At 40.6% G+C, this 22,796-nt stretch overlaps 1 protein-coding gene and 1 long non-coding RNA gene across 3 annotated transcripts in view; both read left to right on the top strand.

The window, feature by feature from the left end:
- PRKN (parkin RBR E3 ubiquitin protein ligase) overlaps positions 1-22,796 on the top strand; it is a 1,305,989-nt gene that overhangs the window by 741,793 nt on the left and 541,400 nt on the right. The gene's annotated exons all lie outside the window — the stretch shown is intronic.
- Positions 9,721-15,321, top strand: LOC112644408 (uncharacterized). 2 transcript variants are annotated; one of them, XR_003126354.3, is made up of 3 exons: positions 9,721-10,136; positions 10,463-10,589; positions 15,188-15,321. It is a non-coding gene; the product is annotated as an uncharacterized LOC112644408 (long non-coding RNA). The 2 variants fall into 2 exon arrangements; XR_004808341.2 differs by lacking the exon at positions 15,188-15,321 and adding an exon at positions 10,996-11,235.

The raw sequence follows: 22,796 nt of genomic DNA, 5'->3' as shown, positions 1-22,796 counted from the left end.
GTGTTACTATGATATACCCAACAAAATACCTAAAATCTAAGAGACTGACAAGCCCAGGTTCTAGTAAGGATATGAAGCAGCTGCAACTTCCATATGCTACTATAGGCTCATAACCTGATGTAGCCATTCTAGAAAATTAATTGGCAGTACCTCCTTGAAGATGAACGTACACTTATATGACCCAGTAATTCCACTTGTAGGTATAGGTCAAAGAGGAAACACATATGTCCATAGGAAACACGTGTAAGGAATATTAATAGCAGGATCATTAATGATAGCTGAAAACTTGACATAAACCCAAGTGTCCATTAATGACATCTTCTGATGTGAACATAAAATACCATACAGTGATGGGAAAAAATGAATTTAACTACAGCTATGAACATCATGTTGAGAGGAAGAACTGAACACTAAACTCCAATGTCTAGCCGCTTCCCTTTCTTTGTCTCTATGATTTTTCTTTCTTCTCCTTTCCCCCCATTAGTTGTGCCTTTGTGATGAAGGCTAACACCTTCCCTGAACCCTGCATTCCTCATTATTCTTAGAATATGTAAGTGACTCTTTCCCTGGCTGGGGAGGAAGCAGTCATTAGATCAGAGCAGGAACTCTGAAGAGGGAGACAATCTTGGTATTTGATGGACATAGCAGAGGACGTGTGTGGTGAGGGTGGCCACCAGAATGCTTTGAATTGAAATTATATAGTATCTGTGTTACTTTATTTTTAAAAACTTTAGAAATATAGTTTTCTGCAATCCTCTTCAAAGTTGTAGTGTAACTGAAGCATTTGAAATTGTTAACACCTCCAATTGGTGTTTCTCTGTAGATCATATTTTTTTGAGAAAATCTCCCTCTACTAGCAGTAAGCTCAGAAATTTTTTTTTTAAATTTTTATTTATTTATGATAGTCACAGAGAGAGAGAGAGAGGCAGAGACACAGGCAGAGGGAGAAGCAGGCTCCATGCACCGGGAGCCCGACGTGGGATTCGATCCCGGGTCTCCAGGATCGCGCCCTGGGCCAAAGGCAGGCGCCAAACCGCTGCGCCACCCAGGGATCCCATAAGCTCAGAAATTTTGATAAAGTATTCTCAATTCTTTTTTTAAAAAATTAATTAATATTAGTTGGATATTATCCCAGTATTGGCTTTTCCTTTACTCAGAGAACTTTCTTTGACAAATATTTTTATAAAATAGAACTTGTCAAATATCAGAGAGGGAGACAGAACATGAAAGACTCCTAACTCTGGGAAATGAACAAGGGGTAGTGGAAGGGGAGGTGGGTGGGAGGATGGGGTGACGCAGTGACAGGCACTGAGGGGGGCACTTGACGGGATGAGCACTGGGTGTTATGCTATATGTTGGCAAAACGAACCCCAATAAAAAATATACAAAAAAAATGTTATTTTTATTTATACATATATTTTGAAAGCTCCACAACATTTAGATGCAGCAAAATCAGAAGTTTTTCTCAATTTCACCTCTTTATAATAGAAATATAAATTTATCTGATTAAAAATAAGAGTTGTACGGAAAGACTCTTCCCACAAGCTGAAATATCCCAAGAGTTCAATTATACAGAATGGAAACCTTGTGGATCTTTTCTCCTTTACTTTTGTGGGGTAGTTTAAATGACTTCTCACAACTTATTTTAGTGATTTAATAATTACTTCCAGCTTCAAAAGATGGAAGATTTAGGGTACTTCATTAATTCAATCACTTAATTAAAGATTGTAAACTGATTTTAAATTAAATACAAACAGGTTAAGAAAACTCTTATACAGTAGTTAACACTATTGTAATGTGGGAGACAAAAAAAAAATATTTTCCCTCCACCTTCCTAGCTTTTCCCCGCTAGGGTACTGACAAAAGACAGACTAACAAAAGAATAACAGACAGAAACCAATTAACATGTGCATCCCACATCCACATGGGGGTATCCATAGATGAGCAACTCAAAGGAATGGGTTGAACTTGGGTTCATCTAGTTTTTTTTTTTTTTTAAGATTTTATTTTATTCATGAGAGACATAGAGAGAAAGAATGAGAGGCAGAGATATAGGCAGAGGAAGAAACTGGCTCCATGCAGAAGCCTGATATGGAACTCAATCCCGGGACTTCAGGATCATGCTCTGGGCCAAACCCAGAGCTCAGCTCAACCGCTGAGCTACCCAGGCGTCCCAGGTTCATCTAGCTTCTTAACAAAAGGACAATAAATTAGTAGAGTCATGCCAAGACAGAGGAAAAGGAATTTGAACTTCTAGCAGCAAATTGTGGGAAGGTAAATATATGGGGGACTGGTGGAAGATAAGGATTCATACCTGAAGTTAGTCATGTAGGTTCTTCTGGTGCTGTCTGTGGGCTGATAGAGTCCAGTGATTAACTTCCCTCATTCCTGGTGGTGGAGTGGTTGGAGAGAGGGGCACCTTCACAAATTTATGTCCTGCTTTTAGGCAAACAGGGAAGAGGAAGAGCTTTTCTTCTATCTCCTTCTCAGTTGCCTTCAGCTCAAAATAATCCTTATGCCGCTGTGGCGTAGTTTGGTCTATTTTAGCACCTTTCAGTAGGCAATTTATAGGGTCTTTTGTTTGTTTGTTTGGTTGGTTGGTAGGTGGTTGGTTTTTTTTGTAAGACTAAAGCTTTCCTAAAACTGTAATTGATGATGGGAAGCAAATGAAGACAGTTCATACTACCACCCTGAAGAGAGTCTTCCTTATCCATCAGTTTTGTCTCAACTCTGTTGTTCAGTTCTGTCATGTAAAAATATTTGTGAATTTTGGCAGCTACAGTTTCTGCTTTGATTGGTGGAATATCACAGCTTGTTTGACACAATTATGAGTAACATGCACACCACAATTACTTCAAGCATGTTCCACATGTCCTCAATAAGGACATTGTTTTCAACCATAATGTTATATTCCACCAAAATTATACATTCATATCATCACTTTAAAAATGGGGAATATATTCAGTGTTGAGCTTTCAAACTGATTTACAGTAGAATTCACAATAGTGTCAGATATTTTGCCATCAAGAGTGTAAATTCTAGAAGCTTTACTCTGAGTCAGTGAATTACATGAAAAGAATAATTGGACAATTACTAGAATTAACAGATTTTCCATTTTTATCATATGGGGCACTGATAGGAGAGATCATTCAATTCAACTCTTCATGAAGTTCTGCTAAGCAAACTAACACTAAAAGCTATCACTTACCTTTTTGTACATGCACAAGAAAACCTGGAATCAAAACTGAGCAAATTAATTTAGAGCAGTCATTTGATCTAAATGAAAAGCCACACTTCTCTGAGTAATATGCAAATATACCTTCTGAGCTGCCTGTGTAAAATCACATTCTTTGAGCACAGCATTCTTAAAATAACCATGGACTTTGTAGTAGACTCTGATGCTGCTGAAGCAGGCTAGTGTTTCTGGTCTTCCTCTGGGGAATGATATTTTAAAAGTCCCTCTAGTATATGGAAAATATGGGTTAACCCCTATGCAACTTGTATATTCATCATGAACTTTCTTGAGAAATAGAAATTCTGTACTGTAGTACTGTGATTTATAAGAAATATCTATTTGGTCTTTGTTCAGAGTTTCTAAAACCCTTGGAATTTCCCAAGTGATGAGAGGAAAACAAAAGTATCTTTTGTTATGTTAATGAGGTTACTTTGGGTTCTCACTTGGAGATGGGGGCTGTTGTTTGGGGTGCCAACCATAAGATGTGTTGGTTGGAAATTTCAGTCCCACATCTGACCTCCAGGGAGGGAAGAGGCTCTGGAGTTCAATCCCCAATGACCAATGATTTGACTCCTCGGACCTTGTAATGAAGCCTCCATAAACAGCCAAAGGGTTATGTTCAAAGAGCTTCTGGGATGGTAAACAAGTGGAGATTTGGGGAGAGTAGCACACAGAGAGATGAAAGCTTTGCTCCCCTTTCCTCACATTTTTCCCTATGAATCTTTTTCCATCTGACTGCTCCTGAGTTATATCTGTTCATAATAAACTGGTAATCTAAAAAGTAAAATGTTTCTCTCAGTTCTGTGAAAATTAACCAGACCCAAGGAAGGGGTCATTGAAACCTCCAATCTATAGGAGGTGGTTCAGAAGTCCATGGGATTTTGGAGGCATGTTTTTGTAGAATTGAGTCCTTAAACTGTGCAATTTGATGCTATCTCCTGGTAGATAATGCCAGAATGGAGATGGATTGGTATCTGAGAATTGCCTGTTGTGTGGGGAAAAACCCACATACCCATTGGCATTGGTACTAGAATATTATGTACTCAATATGTACTCCTTGTTGTACCTTATTACCGTTGGCAGGGTTTCTTCCAAAATAAATAACTGGCACCACAATCATATTAATAGTTATAGATTTGTAATCTGTAAGTGGCAAAAAGCCTTGCAGCAAAAGCCTTCTGATGACTTTCATGGACTCTTTATACTGTCTCACTTCTATTTTTTTTAAAGGTTTTATTTATTTATTTATTCATTCATTCATTCATTCATTCATTCATTCATTCATGAGAGACACACACAAAGAGAGGCAGAGACACAGGCAGAGGGAAAAGCAGGCTCCATGCAGGGAGCCCGACGTGGGACTCGATCCCCGGACTCCAGATTACGCTCCGGGCCCAAGACAGGTGCTAAACCACTGAGCAACCCAGGGATCCCCTTGCTTCTATTTTCTATACAAGCCCACCTAGCATAGCCCTGCCTTACGGTTTCAGCTTCAAACAATAATTTCACAAGTTATGATTTCTAAAGCCCTAGGTTTCAGGGCCCTATGCTCCATTTCCCCAAGGAATAAGGAATGCATTCTACCTTGCAAAGGTATGCAGTCTGTGGGGGGCACCAAAGAGTGCCAACGCTCTGGATGGGAGTCCTAAGAACAAGCTTGTCCTCCTGAATCCACCACCAATTGATTATCTGACACTTGTGACAAATAAGGTATCTTGACCTTAATTTCCTAAATTTGGTTAATTCCTGATGTGGATCAAATAAGTTAATTTATGTGAACATACTTTGAGAATTGTAGATCCCTACACAAATACTATACATCCACATGGGTTACAGTGATTATTATTAATAATCCTTTCTTCTTGGGATATCTTTGCACAAAAATAGTTCATTTGGAAATGAGACATAATCCAAACGGAAATATCTGGCCCTAAGAATTAGCTCAGAGGAAGTAACTGGAGTTAGGAGGGACCATGTTCCTGTAGGCAAATGTATTTTAGTTTTAATGGGAGAAACTATGTGGGCATTGATTGTATAAAAAGTAACTATGAAGGGCAGCCCCGGTGGCTTAGTGGTTTAGCACTGCCTTCAGCCCGGGCCGTGATCCTGGGGACCCGGGATCGAGTCCTGCATCGGGCTTCGTGCATAGAGCCTGCTTCTCCCTCTGCCTGTGTCTCTGCCTCTCTCTCTCTCTCTCTCTTCTCTAATAAATAAATAAAATCTTAAAAAAAAAGTAACTATGAAAGACATTGGGTCTTGGTGACACGAAAGTATTTGGAAATGTAAGACTTCTTTAAAAATTTTAGAAATTTTTAGTAGAGATTTTAAGTTCTTTTGAGTTGGCTCCACACCCAGGATGGAGCCTAAGGTGGGGCTTGAACTCAACCCTGAGATCAAGACCTGAGCTGAAACCCAGAGTCAGATGCTTAACCAGCTGAGGGCCCCAGGTACCCCAAGATTTTAACTTCTTAAATGTGGCTGTTTTCAGTTCTCCAGAAGCAGATATGGAAATAGAAGTCAGTGTATAAGATTTTTTTTTTTTTTTTTTTTTTTTTTTTTTTTTTTTTTAGCTTACCCATTAGAGACCAAGCCCTGTGCACAGGATGGGGAAGAAGCAAGATGGGCAGGGAAAGGTGAATGAGGGTCACAGGCTAACTCGGCTCTGGCCAGCAGTGTGGGGACTGTGGAGTAGATGGCCTGCAGAGTGTCCCACTCTGAGCCACACTGGACTTTCACATTCCCACCTGGCTTGATCTCCCAGCACGGCTGCCCAGGGACAGTGGTTGATGCAGATCCTGAAGGAGCTGATGGCACAGGTGCCTCATGACCACATGCCCACAGCTGCACAATAAGAACTTCTCTGAAAGGGGATTTGGGTGGTACCTCTCTATCTCCTTCTGGTCATAGACAAAGGGCATGAAAAGAACTGAGAATGTGGAGAAAAGTTATTTAGGACAGTATTAGAAAAGACAGTGTACAATACATTATTTCTGAATAAATATAATCATAAGAATTAACAAATATAATCACATTTAACCTACTCTGGTGGTTGCTATAATACAGTTACTAGGAAGCTTACTCCATTTAGCGGAATAATATATATTTTTGAAAGCAGAAATATTAAGTAAACACGCTGGCATTCTGACATAAAGATTATGTTACAGACCACAGTATTCATACCTACAAAAAAAAAAAAAAACACCAAGTTGTAATCAGTCATTTTTTAAAATAAATAGCTTGATGTTGATTTGATGTAGAAATTATTATACATTTTTGTTATATCTGATATAAATGATCACTTTAAAAATAAAATGACATAAAACATACTTAAAATATATCTTGAAGGAAGATTTAGGGAACACACTTCGAAATCGAGTGTTATATTTATATGTTTGTTGATCAGGAGGCATGAGATCAGATGCACAATTAGGATGTCCTTCACAATAACTATTGTTACTCTAAAATTTTACCCACGGTGCATATCATCAGCAATGTCACTGACGGATAGCTTAGTGTCAGTTCTTAAAATCCATGCAGCCATTCTGTATCTCTTTAATTGTGGCTTTTAACTACTCAGGGGCTTGAAGTCAACATTAACATCGTAAGCTTTAGGGAACTGGATGAGCTTCTGGCATACGGAATTGCATTTTGTGGTCAACTATGCTTCCTTAACTTGGATGCTGTTTTCCTACCTATTTTTAAAGGATATCGTATTTATTCAGTGATCATTTCAGAGATTAACCTTTTTAAAAGATGTTCACAATAAACCTGTACTGACTAGGTTAAAGTAGCTCTCTACAAAAGAGGAATGCGTAGGTTAATTGATCCAAGCAGAACTTGAACGGGAGCAGTTGAGCAGACTCTTCCGCTGACTTCACTCTTGGTCTCCTTTGCTTGTTTGTCATGTCTGCGTGGACTGGTACTGTCAGAGGTGGCAGGCAGGAGCAGAAAGCAAAGGAGATTGAGATCAGGCTGAGATTTGCAGGATTATCAGGGGTGTGATGATATCCAATAATAAAATGCATGTAAACCTGTCCTCATAAGCTATAAAATGTTATCACCAGGGAACATTTCTCCCAGATTTGCTGGTCCCTCTCAGCCCCTCTGCTACTCCAGAGTTTTTCATATAAGGAATGAGAAAAGGTGTCATCTCATTCAGATTCCACACTGGGAAACTTGTATGATGGTGACCGGATGACAGGTGCACCGTCCCAGCAGGGCTCTAACATCCCAATTGTCATGGAATCCAGTATGCAGGCCTGCTGGTGAGCTGTGCAGTGAGGGGCTGGCTGAGTCTCTCCTGGCCTGAAAGCCCTGACTAAACTATTAAATTACAATCGTTCATGGAAATTTCTGCTGGTATCCTTTCAAACTATTAAGGTAATAACTAGAGTGGCTCTATCACAGATAAGTCTTAAAAAAACAAAAACCCAGAAAACAGGTAACTCTTATTACAGAATTTGTGCAGAACAGTATTCTAGGAAAATGATAAAATGCATGGAATGTGGTGATCCCATCACATACATCGGATTTCACAAAGCTGTCAGTGTTCGGCTCTAATCTGGCTTTCTGGAATGATATTTTTGGCTTTTGCAACTCTAAGTCCATATGGAGAGATATTTTGATTCAGGAAATTTAGAAAATTAATTCCTGTCTTTATTAACCTTTTTTTTTTTTTTTTTGGTATCCCACACTAAATTCTAGGTAGGCAGAATTATGCTTTTATTTATCTTGAAAACTTGGCTTTGTTGCGCTAAGTTTCCTTGCCCATAGACGTATAGGAAGAGCAGTGTGGCTTGCTTCTTGTCCATTGTGACATCTATTTTATGCCATGCTTTCTCTGTAGGGAGACCAGCAGAAGGCATAGAATCTTCCTTCCTCCCCCAGTCTCTCACCATGTCTGATTTTCCTCCTTCTCTGGTTTCCATTGACATTTGTTTGTGAGCATAGATTGATTGGCCCTGGAATCACTGAGTGACACCAACCTAATCAGCCTCTGGTGAACAAAGACTAATGGAAAGCCTGGGCTCTGGAGAAAGAATGCTGTGTTCACAAGCCCATTTCACTTCTCATTGCCTTTTTCTCGGGGCAAATTCCCCACCCTCTCTGAACTTCTTTGAAAGGTTCTGAAAATTAAATGAGATGAAGCTGGAAGAGTTCCTAGCACAATAGCAAAACCAGTAAATCTTAGCTAAGATTTGGGCTCTGAGTTACTTGCTGAGAGAGTAGTACCTTGTAGGTTAGTCTTTACAGGGCTCGTCTCCATATTTTGCTCTCCAGCTTACACCAACCATGGTGTGATGAAGCATTACAGAAGAACATTTAATCTTTACTGTGACCACTGTGCCTGCTTGGAAATCCCAGACATCATGTGTGATGAAACTTCTCATAAATGAGCCCCCCCCTTTTTTTTTCTTGTAGCTAAACGAGATTATTCTTCTCTGAGAAAAGAAATGTTTTAAGGCCAGTTCTGTACCTTTGTGGATATAAGCACGATAGCATTAAATTTAGTCAACACTCTGTGCAACCCCAGTTTTCCCTTATAATGCTAAGGATAATGAGGCAAGAAAATGTAGCTATAAGATCCTGACATAGCTGCAGGTTAGTCATTCTCAAATGGGTGCTTTTGTTCCCCGGAGGACATTTGATGATGTCTAGAGGTAATTTTGGTCATCACAACTTGAGGGAGGCACCCCTGGCATGTAGTGTGTCAGGATCAGGGATGATGCTAAATGTCTTACAATGTGCAGGAAAGGCCCCTCCAACAAAAAGTTTTCTGGCCCCAAATGTCAGTAGTGCTGAGGTTGGGAATGTGTGTTGTGGGAAGACAGAGGTGGAGCTGGCTGCCCTCTGATTTGGTAGGGCAGGCAACTCTCGTCCTGTTAGTGGGCAGCTCCATCTGAACTCTTCAACCTTGCAGTGTCCTAACTAAATTGTCCCATGGTCTGAAGATTTAAAACCAGAGCTCCAAATTGCAGCTTCTGCACCTGAATGCCTCAACCTTCATATTCAGCCATGGGGTTGGCTCTTTTCCATTGGATCTTGATAAATGAGGAGGACAGCTGGGCTTAGCTTGCATCTGAAAACATGCTGCGTGGGTCTCAGTGAGAGTAGCGATTGGAAAGTATGCACTGTGAAGAAGAGGCTGAGGCTGGTTGTATGGAGATAAAGTCATTCTCAAAGTCATTTTCCTGAAACACCAAACTGTAATTTAGTTCTGTATTTTAAATATATTCAAAAAAACCTCTTTCAGGCTTAATGTCATCAACCCTTTGAGTTGATGATATTAATTGGGTTTTTGTGGGGGTTTTTGGTTGCTTGCTCTTTTTTTTTTTTTTTTTTTTTTTTTTTTTTTTTTTTTTTTTATGCCCCACTGTGAAAGTGAATTCCTAAGTTCATGAAGACTGGAAACAAATATGCAGCTCTCTAGTAAAACAGTTACAGAAGTCAAGTACTTTCATTCTGAAAGAAAAACCCTCCGTTATGCATCAGTATGATTTTAGAATCACTGTAGAATTTGTTCACACTGTAGGTAATTAGAAAGCAAGGAGAATGGAGGAGGTCAGACAAAGAGCATCTCACCATCCTTCAAGTTCACTCTTCTGTGGGTCTCCATGACACCGGTGATGTCGAAGGCAGAGCCTCTGTGGCATTATTGCATCCTGGTGTGAACCTGGCCCTTGCCAGGCTTGTAACAGGTTTCTAGTCTTTAGTGGAACTAGCGAGACACTTCTCGGCACTGCAGCCCACACTTGTAGAATCCGTATGTCTCCATGGATTAGAGAAGCCACATGTGAGCTGCTTGCTCGTGGCCATCTGAGATTCCCAACGACTAAGTCTCATAGTCTGCTGGAACCGTAGCAGGCTGTGAAAAACCTTTTTCTGATCAAACTTCTCACAGGTAGTGTGTGCTAAGTGCATTTCCAGGCATCGCCTCCTTTCCCCATGGGGCAAGTACCATTACTGTTCCCAGGACTCACCTGTCACCTGAGGCTTGGAGGGAGGAGGTCCAGAAACATATGCAATGTCATCCAGCTGATAAGTGACACTAGGGTCTCAATCCCAGGCCTTGTACTAAAGCCTACATTCCTACGCACGCTCCGCAATGCCTTGTTATGGCTGATAGGTCTAAGGAAGACCTTATCCAGGGACCAATGATCTGGGTGCACGATGCCGGGTCACAACCTGTCCTGTTGACTTTGATACTTAGTCTTCTCATGTTCTCAGAATGCTTTTTACTGTCCTGTCTTGGCAACTCTCCGTGTCAGAACCACCGGGGCTGATGCTGAGCAGCGTGTAGCGATACATCTGGGATGTGATGGTGATGGTCTGGTGCGTCGCTGCTGCCCTGGCGGTGAGCATGCTTCCTGGGCAACTGGCTATTTGTATTGGTTCTTTTGTGAATTACTTGCTTTGACCTCCCCGGCCCCGGGGTTTTCAATCCGGTGATTTTCCCTTTAAAAAAACATATATTTTGGGGGGAAGGTTTCTTTATATCAAGAATGCTAGTGCGTTTCTCTATATATGATAAATGTAGATATTTCCCCCATTTATTTTAGTTTGTCTGTTTTGAGTGTCTTTCTATGCCAAGTGTTAAATTTTAACGTATCCGACTACAGTGATTTTGATTTATTTAGCCCTCTTATAAGGGAACTTCTTTGCCAATGCTGGGTTATTAATCTGATTTACCTGTGTTGTAGTCTCATGGTTTTACCATTCCATTTTTTTTAAAAAACATTTTATTCTTTTTCCTTCCTAAGTATCTGTGTTGAAGAACGCTGAAAGATCCAACTTCCATGATTTTTATCATTATTATATTAATTATTCCAACCCCATTTACCAATTGATTTGAAATGTTATAGAGTCATAACCTGAAATCACACAGATAACATTTGCATCTCGTTTGGACCTCTGTCAGGAAGAGCTTCCACTTCTGTTCATTCCTCACTCACTGTGGCAAGAGCATAGTTTAATTACTAGTAATTTTAAATAAAATTTAAAGTACAGTTGGAAAAGTCTCTTTGCATTGCCCATCTTTTTCGTAAAAGTTTTTTGGCTATTCTGATTCTTTGTTCTGAACAAATTAAATGAAATTTTTTTCATGTTTTAAAGCAAATAACAGATAGGAACAACTTGAACCTCCTCTGCCTCCCCTCCCCCCCCCCCCCCCCCAGCACACATCCAGGTAGCTCAGGTAGTCATGCATAAATAGAACTCCATTTTCAACATGGCATCAGTTCTAATTTGCAACGATCAAAAAGGTCAAACATTCTTGTCAATTGGGGAGCATTGTTTTAATGTTTTGAAAAATCCTGGAATTTCAGATTTCTGTGTCTGAAAGCTGTTTGAGAGGTGCTATTCTCTTTCTCCCTGTGTACATAGGAATACAACTAAATTGACCTAAGAGAGGAGTCTTTCCCTACCCCCTACCACCTTATTTTTAAAGGTTTTGGATTATCTATTCCACATCACAAATTTGAAGCTCTGATTTGACTTTGAGTCCCCTCCAAACAAAATGACAGTGTCTCTACTTTGGAACCCCCCCCCCCCCCCCCACCCCGTGGGCAACCTGCTGGGGACTTGTCTTTCAAAGACTAATTTCCTGAATCTCCAGCTAAAGAGAGAAGGTTAATAGTTTAGGGAGTTTGTTTACAGGCCATTAGAAACAATTAGCACATTACAGAGATTAAAAGTGCTTCTCAAGAATGTTGAATGGCCTAGAAAGGAAACAGGACTTTTAGAAACATCTATTTTTAGCAGCTAATTAAGACAGACTCAGAGATCTCCATCCTCTTTTACCATACTATTTCATATTTTAATTATCAAGAAATTTTTAATTTCCTCCAAGCCAAGTCCTGCCTATAATAACTTCAAGTAATAGTAATTTGAAAACCCTATTCATAGATTCTTAAGAACAAATTTTTAAATCACCCCTTAACCTTCTTCTTAGGCTGATTATTTTCAACTCCTATACCTTTCCTCTTTGGCCTTTTTTCCCCTTAATATTCTAATTTCTTAACAATTCCTCTTTTCCCCTTTCTTCCAAATAGGCAGGTCTCCTTGATGCCCCTGGGACACACCAGCCATTCACATTCCTGTTTTAGCATCGGAGCCCACAGCTCTTCCTTCAGAAACCCCTGCCCCTAGCCCCTACCTCAGTTCTTTTAGTATCTGAACACCCAGTACAACTGTCACATGTTCTATGATGTTTCTGTCACACCTTCTTTATTTTGTACTGAAATCACACTCCATTTTGGGTCAATGTGGAAATGCTCCCCAATCACTGATGCCCCCAGTCCACATGTCTCCACCACAGATGGAGTGACCTCATAGTCCAGGAACAATTTTTTTGTTCAGGATGCCCTGCTATATTTTGGGCTGTCACCATTTTTTTTTATTTTAACTATTGTAAAGATAGAACCAATTTGATATTTCATATATGATTGGGGCCATTGGGGTTTTCTCTGTTGTGTATTGCAATGCCACATGGATACTGATCAACCACCTGCCCAGTTACGTTTAATTAAAAAAAAAAGAAGATAGTTATACCCCTCAGAAACCTAATCAGAGCCCCTTCTGCTGTCCTCTTACCTAACTCACTGTCTACATTCCAGAGCTCTGGTCTTCCTCTAGTCCTCTGAGCAAACTGTGCTCCCTCTTGCCACAGGAACTTAGCACATGCTGCTTTCTTCACCTCTAGGCTTCTCCTAATTTCCACTTCTGCCCCCCAACACACAACTTTGCCTAATGAGGGGGGCTTTAGAAAGATCTTGGCCATAAGGAACATCTGGCACCAACATCTTGTCACCTGCTGACTGCCAGGCAGGTGGGGCTGACCTGGCTAACCAGATATGAGCCCTCTATTTTCCTCTGTGTCATGAGCTGCCCTCCGAAAGCTATGACTCAGAAGGTAGAGATGGCGAGCTGTCTTGTCGGATTAGCAGTACGTTACCATGCAATGGAGTTGGTTAGTCATTCTTAGGAGAGGGGTACCATCTGCCCCATCACAGAGACTGGGCTGTGTCAGCCCAGATGGGAAGTGAAGTAAACTGGGGTTTGACCCCAGCAAAGTAAAAGGGGGCAGTATAAGAAGAGAATTTGGGGACCCACTTGTAAAGGGCCTTGTAAGTCCTGCCGAGGAGTTGTTTCTTTATCAGTCACTGGGGAGTCATTGGAGTTGTTAAGCCAGGAGAATGTAATAGCCCTTTTTTTGTTTTGTTATGAGATTTTATTTACTTGTTCATGAGAGACAGAGGGAGAGGCAGAAACACAGGCAGAGGGAGAAGCAGGCTCCCTGTGGGGAGCCGGATGTGGAACTCTATCCCAGGACCCCGGGATCATGACCTGAACCAAAGGCAGATGCTCAATCACTGAGCCACCCAGGTGCCTCCCATTTTATTTTTAAGAAGAGCATTCTGGTGGCTGTGGGTGGGGAGCAGGACTTCCCCATTGTGTTGTGAGGATTAGGCCTGACACAAACGCCTCAGCTGAAACCCAACCCCAAGCTGCCTGGAACCCAGAGTGCTCCATCAGATCCCCTCCTACTGTGCAGACAGTTCCTCTTTGGTCCTCCTTCCCTGCTGCCTCCTGGTAAAATACATCTTTCCAGTAGGAACTAGGGAACTGCACTTTGGTTGGAATTCTGGGGCAAGTTCACAAAGAGCTTTAAGTGACTTTTTTTTTTTTTTGAAAGATTTTATTTATTTATTTGTTTATTTATTTATTTATTTATTTGACAGAGAGAGTGAGAGAGCACAAACGGGGGAAAGCAGGGGGAGAGGGAGAAGCAGGCTCCCCACTGAGCAGGGAGCCCGATGTGGGGCTCCATCCCAGGACCCCAAGATCATGACCTGAGCCGAAGGCAGATGCCTGACTGAGCCACCCAGGCACTCCTTTATGTGACTTTTTAATACTATAAACCTAAGAGCATATGCAGAGAACTACAGGCCCATCAGGTGAATAGGAACTAACTGCCAGAAAGGTCCAAGTTGAAATGGCAGCCATACACAGACATGTTTTTGTTGACATGCATTCATGTCCACCTTACCTCCACTCCTTTGTCTGGATCCTTAATCTCTGTGCTCCAGACACAGGCTTTATTCCCACTTCCAAACTGATGCTCCAAACCTTTCTGCACCTCAGGGCCTTTGCATATCTCATTACACATCTCACATCCAGCTCCTCAGGCCTCTGCTTCACATCCCTTCCACAGAGAAGAGCTCCTGGTCCTGCCATCTCTGGCCTGCCACCCATACCTCGCCTTCTTCCTTACCCTCTTCATGTAGACGATGCAATGTGATATTCTCCTTTTACTTGTGACCTTATCAGACTGGAGTCTTCTGCCCTCACTAGTTTGAACTGTGTCTGTAGCCCAGCACATAACTAGAGCCACTGGCAGGAAGTAGGGATTTAATAAATATCTGCTGAATGAATGGCTAAAAGAATCCAGCATGAAGATCTAAAATACTTGGTGGGAGCTGTTATAGAAATTGCATCTTGAGATGCACAGTAAGAAAACAGAAAACAGATATTCTTAGCCCAAAATATGTTTTAAGAGACTGGCAAAGAAAAATGTGCCTTGGGTTTGCTTTCAAACTCCAATCCAAGGGGAAAGTGCGTGTGGTACATTTAAGTATTATTTAGTATGTGAGGCTAAGTCACGTATTTGTAAATCAAAGTACATTTTAAATGTACTAAGGCAGCTCATTTAAAAAGTAATTCTATATTAAATCATCTTTTGATGTGAAAAATACCCTTTTAAAACTGAGTAACCATGCTATAACTCTGTCTCTTAAAAAAAAAAGAAGAAGAAAAAAAGAACTTTCTTTTGTTCTTGTAAATCAATAACAGTGGCCTATTTAACAAGTGAATTCAAGATCTAGTTCCATGACAGGCATCTGAGTAGTAGAACATTTTATCAGTGTCACATGCTCATGGTATTTCCCATGACAGGTTCAAGGAGATGAGCATGGACGGAGTCCCCAGGACGTTGTTTGCCTCCAGAACTCATCCCCATGGGCCTCCAGGGCCAGGCAGGTGTGAAGGAAGGGTGCGTGGGATGGGGTGCTCATGCTGCTGCTCATGGAGATGAGGACACCTGCTTCAGTCCATCATGCACATAGCTGAATTCTAAGCCATTGTAAACAGCAGAGTCCCAGGGTGGAGAAAGAACGGCCATTCTTAGGGGAAGGCCTCAGGTGTATTGTGAGTTTGATTCATAAATTGGGACAGGCCCCAAAATAAATACAATGTTGAACTCCTAAACTTTCCTTTGTTTTTTGCATTTCTAAGTGAGAAAAGTAAAATTTCACCCTTCTTTCCTTTAGGCCTACACCAAGAGTTCATTATTTAAAAAACTTCCCAAATCTTTCTACACGTTTTCATCCATGCTGATATTTAAAAATCTATAAAAATATGTAAATGTATATACATACAATATATATATATTTCACATATAAGCATTAAGTATAAACCTTGATACACATATATACAAGCATGTGAGCACATGCATAAACACACGCTCAAATTTACACATATGTGTATGTGTGGATGTTCATAAGTGCACACATAGGATATTACTTTTAATTATATGACAGCGTGCATAGTATTGTCAACAATTCAGATTTTTTTCCATTTTTTGGCAACATGTTTTTACATTTAATAATATATTATGGTCAGCCTGTTAGACAAGTGCCTATAGACACACCTAATCTTTTATTATGGCTGCAGTGTGCCACTGTACTCTAATTTACTTAACTTTGCTCTGTTTGTAGACATTAAGGTTGCTTACTTGTTTTCCTTCTCCAATGTAACAACAGTGCACATATGTCTTTACAAGCTTTGACAGTGTTTCTGAAGCATTTCTAGGAGTTGATTTTCTTTTTTTAAAGATTTTATTTATTCATGAGAGACTCATAGAGAAAGGCAGAGACACACAGGCAGAGGGAGAAGCAGGCTCCCTGTGGGGAGCCCAATGTGGGACTCAATCCCAGGACCCCGGGATCACACCCTGAGCCAAAGGCAGACACTCAACCACTGAGCCATCCAGGTTCCCATAGGTGTAGATTTCCTAAATCATAAAAAGAACTGAGTCCTAAGATCGCACTGACCAGACCAGTATGTGTTTTGCTGGTTCTCAGAAGTCACTATTTGAATGTTTCATCAGTATCACCATTACTGCTTTGAAATATGCATTTTCAAATTCTGTAGGGTCAAGCAGACTAAGGTTTGTCTCTTAAAATACATATATGTATTTCAATAATAACAGTATTTATTGTTATCTGCATTCCTCTTAAGGATTCTGAACCAAAATGTCATTTTGCCTAATAGCTGCTCTAGGTAACTAAATTAAAAACCCCTCCACAGCCTACTAAACAAGCTTAATTATCTCTAGCTATTGGAGTCCTTAAGGGCATGTTATGGATGCTCAGCCACTGCCCTTTATTGAAATACTGAGAATATTCTGAAGTCTCTGAGATGGACAAAACTTCTACTTAATTTTAAGGGGGAAACTGGCCATTTCAGCTTGTTTGGCTAACAACTATTTGTTGAGAACTAAGTAAATCCTAAGTACTGTACAAGATAAGAAGAATAATAAAAGCCAGGTCTTTTCCTAGGGAATTTGTCATCACCATAAGGAATTTAGAGGAAGAATAATATACAGAAATTTAAAAACTATTTCTAGGTACTTGGCCAAATTGTGGAACATACAAAAATGGCAAGAAAGGGCTCATTCACTCAGGGAGCTTAAAATCTGCACGTGACCAGTGTTGTGAGTGCAAGCGTATTTCCGGTACTACAAAAGGGGGAGTCTCTCATTTCTAGCTCAGAGGGGATGTGTGATTGCATCTGAACCTTGAAGTCCAGGCAGGCCTTTGACAGGTGGAGGTGAAGAGAAGAACAGTGCATGTGATGGAAAGGATGGGCAGAGATGTGGAAATAGGAAATATTTATGGATTGGCATGTAATCTGACTCTATTGGAATTTGGTATATATGGCAGAGAAACTGAGGATAAAAGGTTAATTCAAGTTGGGAAAAGCTTTGGATGCATCATAGGGAGCTTATCTGGTGTGTAATGGGAGCTGCTGAAGGTCTGGGGGCAGGGAGATATATTTTCTTAGCTGAGCTTGGGAAGAGCCGTTGGCATGGTGGCTTTGGAGAGAGGCAGGAGGATGGAGGGAAGAAAACCAGATGGAACAATGATTGTGCTAATTCAAAGAGAACAGTCTGATACACCGTTAATTAGAATCCAGGCAGCTTTTTTATAGGTTATACTTGGCTTAAACTGAAACAATAATTCTCGTAGAGAGCCATAAACGCTGTATCATAATTTACTAATGAGTGAGAAAGGAAGTTCAAGCTACTGAATAATGGGAATGGCGACACAGACGTATTACGAACCAAGAGAGATGCCATTACTTGCAGTTCTGACTTCCCCGAACCTGAGATCTGCACACCAAGTCAGCCCAACATGACAGTTGTACACAAGGTGGAATCTCAGTCACTGAACAATCTGAAGGGACCCTGGTGGAAGATCATTCAGTGCGCTTGAGGGAACAACTCCCTAGGAAGAAACTAAGGAAGGAAGGAAGCAGGAGCTAAAGCTTTTAAGTAGGGTCAGGAATTGGGGGGAAGAGCAGGAAACCACTGTCATTTGTTTCTTTCTTCTTCTTCTTCTTTTTTTTTTTTTTTTTAGATTTATTTATTTTGGAGAGAGAGTGAGCGAGCAGGGGAACAGGCAGAGGGAGAGGGAGAAACAGACTCTGCCCTGAGCACGGAGCCTGATGCAGGACTCAATCCCATGACCCTGAGATCATGACCTGAGCTGAAATCAAAAGTCGAGTGCTTAACCCAAGGAGCCACCCAGGCACCCCCACCACCCCCACCACTGTCATTTCTGACCGGGAAGAGCTGATGAAACTCGAACACAGTCTTTCTGAGTTCTGCTGTTGGCTGGTGTTGTGGACAATGGTGGAGTGTGCATTCCTGCTTCACGGAGAGCCCAGCCTTCATCTCATTACAGCCCCACAGTGGCCAGAGCGAAGGCAGGGGGAGCCATGAGATGTCAGGGAGAGCCGTGGCGGATGCTGAGCCCTGGTGGCCCAAGGATTGGCAGGAATCCCTTGGTACCTTTTCAGGAACTTCAGGAACCAGCTGTTAAACATAATTAGTTTAAAAATTGTATCTTATACTTGCAACTCAGTCAATTATATATATATATAATTTTTTTTTATTTTTTTTTTAATTTATTTATGATAGAGAGAGAGAGAGAGGCAGAGACACAGGCAGAGGGAGAAGCAGGCTCCATGCATCGGGAGCCCGACGTGGGATTCGATCCCGGGTCTCCAGGATCGCGCCCTGGGCCAAAGGCAGGCGCCAAACCGCTGCGCCACCCAGGGATCCCAATTATATATATATATAAAGATTTTATTTATTTATTCATGAGAGACACAGAGAGAGAGAGGCAGAGACACAAGCAGAGGGAGAAGCAGGCTCCCTGCAGGGAGCCCGATGCGGGACTTGATCCCAGGACCCCAGGATCACACCCTGGGCCGAAGGCAGCACTAAACTGCTGACCCAATTGGGTGTCCCAGTAAATTATATTTTTAAAAGGTAGCCAAGTACTCTCCCTCATCATTTAGTGACCCTCTTCTTACATTTTGCTGTTACCTATCTGTTTGGGGTTAGTGGCACCTGCAACATCCAGATAATGGAAATGCTGTAGAACAGGCTACTGGGCATCTCTGGCCAGCTCTGGTTTTGTGGCTTCAGGCTGGCAGCTTGAAATAGGCCATGCAGAAATATGGATAGCATAGAGATCAGCAAGTTCTACAAATCAGGCTGCACCCCACCAACCTCCCCACCCCCCACCCCCGACCCTGATCCCCCACTGAGAGAATGTGTTATTAAACTCCTCAGTGGCTTTGGTCACTGAGAACTCAGAGTGGGGGTAAGTCAGTCTCTCCATTTCTGACCTTGATAGATTGCAGTGATTTCTCTGGTGCTGGACCTTGTCTTTGAACTTGGGCTCTCATACCTCTCTAACCAGGGACCCTCATACCTAACGGGACATCATCAGGTCTGATTCTAAGAGCAGGAAAAAATTTCAGGTAAATGAGAGTTGGTATTTCATTTTATTCCGTCATCCTGGACATCTAGGATCTTTGCTTACTCATGCCATGGGATCTACATGTTAGCCGACTATATTGAAGGGCTTTGATGGTGATGTATTTTTTTTTTCCCTTACCTTGCTAGGACAAACGAAATAATTTATTTCTGTATGTAAGTAACAAGATGCTCATTACTTCTGATTCTTATGTGGAAAAACATATCCTGATTGGGCCTTCAACAACTCCGGTTTCCTCTCCCTATTTCAGCTTCTCATTTAACATTAAAAAAAAAAAAATCATTTGTATTCCTGAGGCTTTAAAGTCAATCTTGATATTTTCCACTCTTATAGTTCTCAACTCTGAGTGGATCACACTGACAACACAGACAAATTTAATCATCTTCATATATAACTTGAGGATCAAAGATCAAATAGGAAACATGTTTCTCTTTCCTACAGAAAAAAAAAATGTAAATAGCTAATTTCCTTTGAAGTTTGTAAATACAGCACGTATTCTGTGTTCTCTATGGCATTAACTGGGTCATGGGAATCCAGGAAAAATGAACCCTTCAAAGTCTCTGCCTGGCAGAGAAAGAAAGCTTACCCTCTAAGGTAAGCTTCTTAGCATTGATAAAACCAATCATGTGACTCTGTCCTTTGCTTTATAAGGAGTCATGAGGCAAGCATTTTGGACAGACTCCTTTCTCCTTTTCTCTAAAGGCCTCAGTGATATCCCTCTGGGCACTGTGCTTGACTCCAAGGAGAGACATTCAGTCTGCACCCCTGCAAAGTGGAGAGAACACACAGATGAGGCTGAAACTTAACTCTTGAGAGTCTGCAGTGACCCCAAGGAGTGGACAGGACAGAAAGGAGACAGCAACTGAGCAACAAGGAGAAACAGTAGCTCCTGAGTAGTTAGCATCCAGAACGTGCAGGTTTTGCAGGGAGGAAACATGGTCAAGGCCTGAGGTTGAAAGAGGCCACTGGTTATCCTGGTAAAATCTTCCCAGCCCTTTGTCAGGTTATCAGATCTCCTAAGCCTCCAGTTGCAGGGTTTTAGGGACAATATCTTGAAATTCTATCAAAACACAGATGATGGCTCTTATAGAACATGGTGGAGAAGGTGGGATAAAATGCAATAATGACTTTCATTCTCCTCACAGTCGGAAATCTGTACTTTCCGTTGTTACTTCCTGAGAAACTCTTTAAAAGCATTAAATGGTAGTTTTTGAGCTAACAATTATATTCTTCAAAATACATTATCCATGTATCACTTTCCATATCAAAAAGATACTTAGTCATTTGTGCATTTGCCAAAAATGAAGTAGATAAAAATAAATAAATGACAAGTAATAGCATTGTCCCCCTCTGCTAGCACCAATCTTGGGGGGTAAAGTGTATCAGTGACATTTGATAATGACATCAAATAGTTCTGTAGCCTCTTCTTTTTTATTTATTTATTTTTTTAAATAAATTTGACCAAATCGTTTTCTACCTACTGCCACGTTTGTAAAAGAGGCAAGATATTGGAGCAGAATTGTACTAAGTCTGTAATAGGCTGATGAACAGTGAATTTAATGGAAAATCTTCAAGTTCACTGTTGAGGTTAATAAGCCTAAAATATCTTAAAACTAAATTAAAATACTTTTTGCCTTAAGAAGACATTAAAAAAAAAAGTTTGATGGCATTTGAGCTGATTCTAGAAGTAAGTAGCAGCTCTGTGGCAAAAAGTGCCATTTATGACACAGATAAGAATAAAGATTTCTTCTCTTCCCTGAATGTGTCTTAAAAGAAAACAATCTTCACTCATCATCATCATCATTGCAAATGTCTAATTTAAATTTGTACCCTCAAAATGCCTCCTGGTGAATACTCCGGCTATTTTTTTTTGCTATCTGATAAAGAAATGCATGCTGTATTATTCAATTACAGGTATTCAATATAAGCTTTTCCTGTCCTTAATCTTAGATTGGGGTTTCCATCTTTATATTGGCAAATAAATGGTATCAACAGTCTTCTCTCACTTACTTTGTCTTCGTAAAGGTGTTCGTATTTCTTGATCAAGTCTCTTGAGTTTTTCCATTTTGAATAAATACAATGAGAGCAATTTGCAATTCTGGGGTCTTGCACTATATTTGAATTGGAAAATAAAAAGGAAGCATCTAAGAACAAAACATTGCAACAAATGAAGCAGTTTTAAATGCCTTTAGTTCAAATGAGTTTTTTGGCAAGAGCAGCCGTGAAATACTCGACCTTTCCCCAGAGATCCTTATTGTTGCTTCACTGAAGAAAATCTGTATTTGTAAGGACTGCAAATGTGCTCCAGTGAGTGTGGTAACTCAAGGGCCATATGTCAATTGTCTGTGATTTATAGGGATGTGTCTTTGTTTTGTTTTTTTGTTTTGTTTTGTCTACTTGTATATACTCTCTTATGTCTTCATGAAGATATTTTTTAAACAAAATATTTAACTAAAAATTTGAACCAAAATTAAAATGTTTGTGTATTAATAATGCAATTTTGGGGTGCTTGAGGGGCTCAGCTGGTTGAGTGTCTGATTCTTGATTTCAGCTCAGGTTATGATCTCAGAGGGGTGAGATTGAGCTCTGTGTTGGGCCCTGCCCTGGGCATGGAACCTGCTTAAGATTCTTTCTCTCTCTCTCTGCCCCTCCTCGCATACTCATGCTCTCCCTAGTGCACGCACGCTCTCGCTCTCTCTCAGTCTCTTACATAAATATATCTTTAAAAAAATAATGCATTTCTCTCGTCTTAAAATGGTAGATCCATCCATTTTTGTATGCCCTTTCTTCCATATTACATCCCTTTATTATGATCTCTGTCAACATCTATATCCAGATAGTGACCTCTTCCAGGTCTGTCCTGTCGGTAATAGTATTACATGACCAAACAAGATAGCCTGGATGAATTTCTTGGCCTATGCAGGGACAGTTTAATGTATTTGGGAAACAAGAACACCAAATTTAGTTTTGTTATATAGAAACAGCTCTAAGATGTTGCAGAAACTGCATTTTTAGTGCACAGGTATAGTGCAAGATGGAACTTGCCCTTCTTGTTACATGTAATATAGACTTTCTGATTTTAGAATTGTTACTTTCTGACTCTTCTTGGAGCTCTGGGATGATGATTAGCTGATGTTCATGAACTGAATTGCCTTATGCTTTCCTGGAACAGACTGGAACAGAGGAACATAAAGCAATAAACTAGTTGAGCATTTGAGAAATATAAAAAGAACATGTATGTTGTCAGAGTCTATAAACTAGTCATGGTTCAAATAATTGTCTCTTGGTTATATGTTTTTGAGCTCACAGTGCTTAGACAGATTTCAGATATATCAATAGACTGAGTCAGGATTTACAGGACTCATTCAAATGAAATCAGATTGCTAATCCAAGATTCAATTCCTTATGATTGAATGAACTGATGAAGAAAATTT

The sequence above is a fragment of the Canis lupus genome, chromosome 1 (genome assembly GCF_003254725.2).
Source record: "Canis lupus dingo isolate Sandy chromosome 1, ASM325472v2, whole genome shotgun sequence".
NCBI lineage: Eukaryota > Metazoa > Chordata > Mammalia > Carnivora > Canidae > Canis > Canis lupus.
The sequence above is the reverse complement of the archived record's forward strand: the minus strand, read 5'-3'. Positions and strand labels throughout refer to the sequence as shown.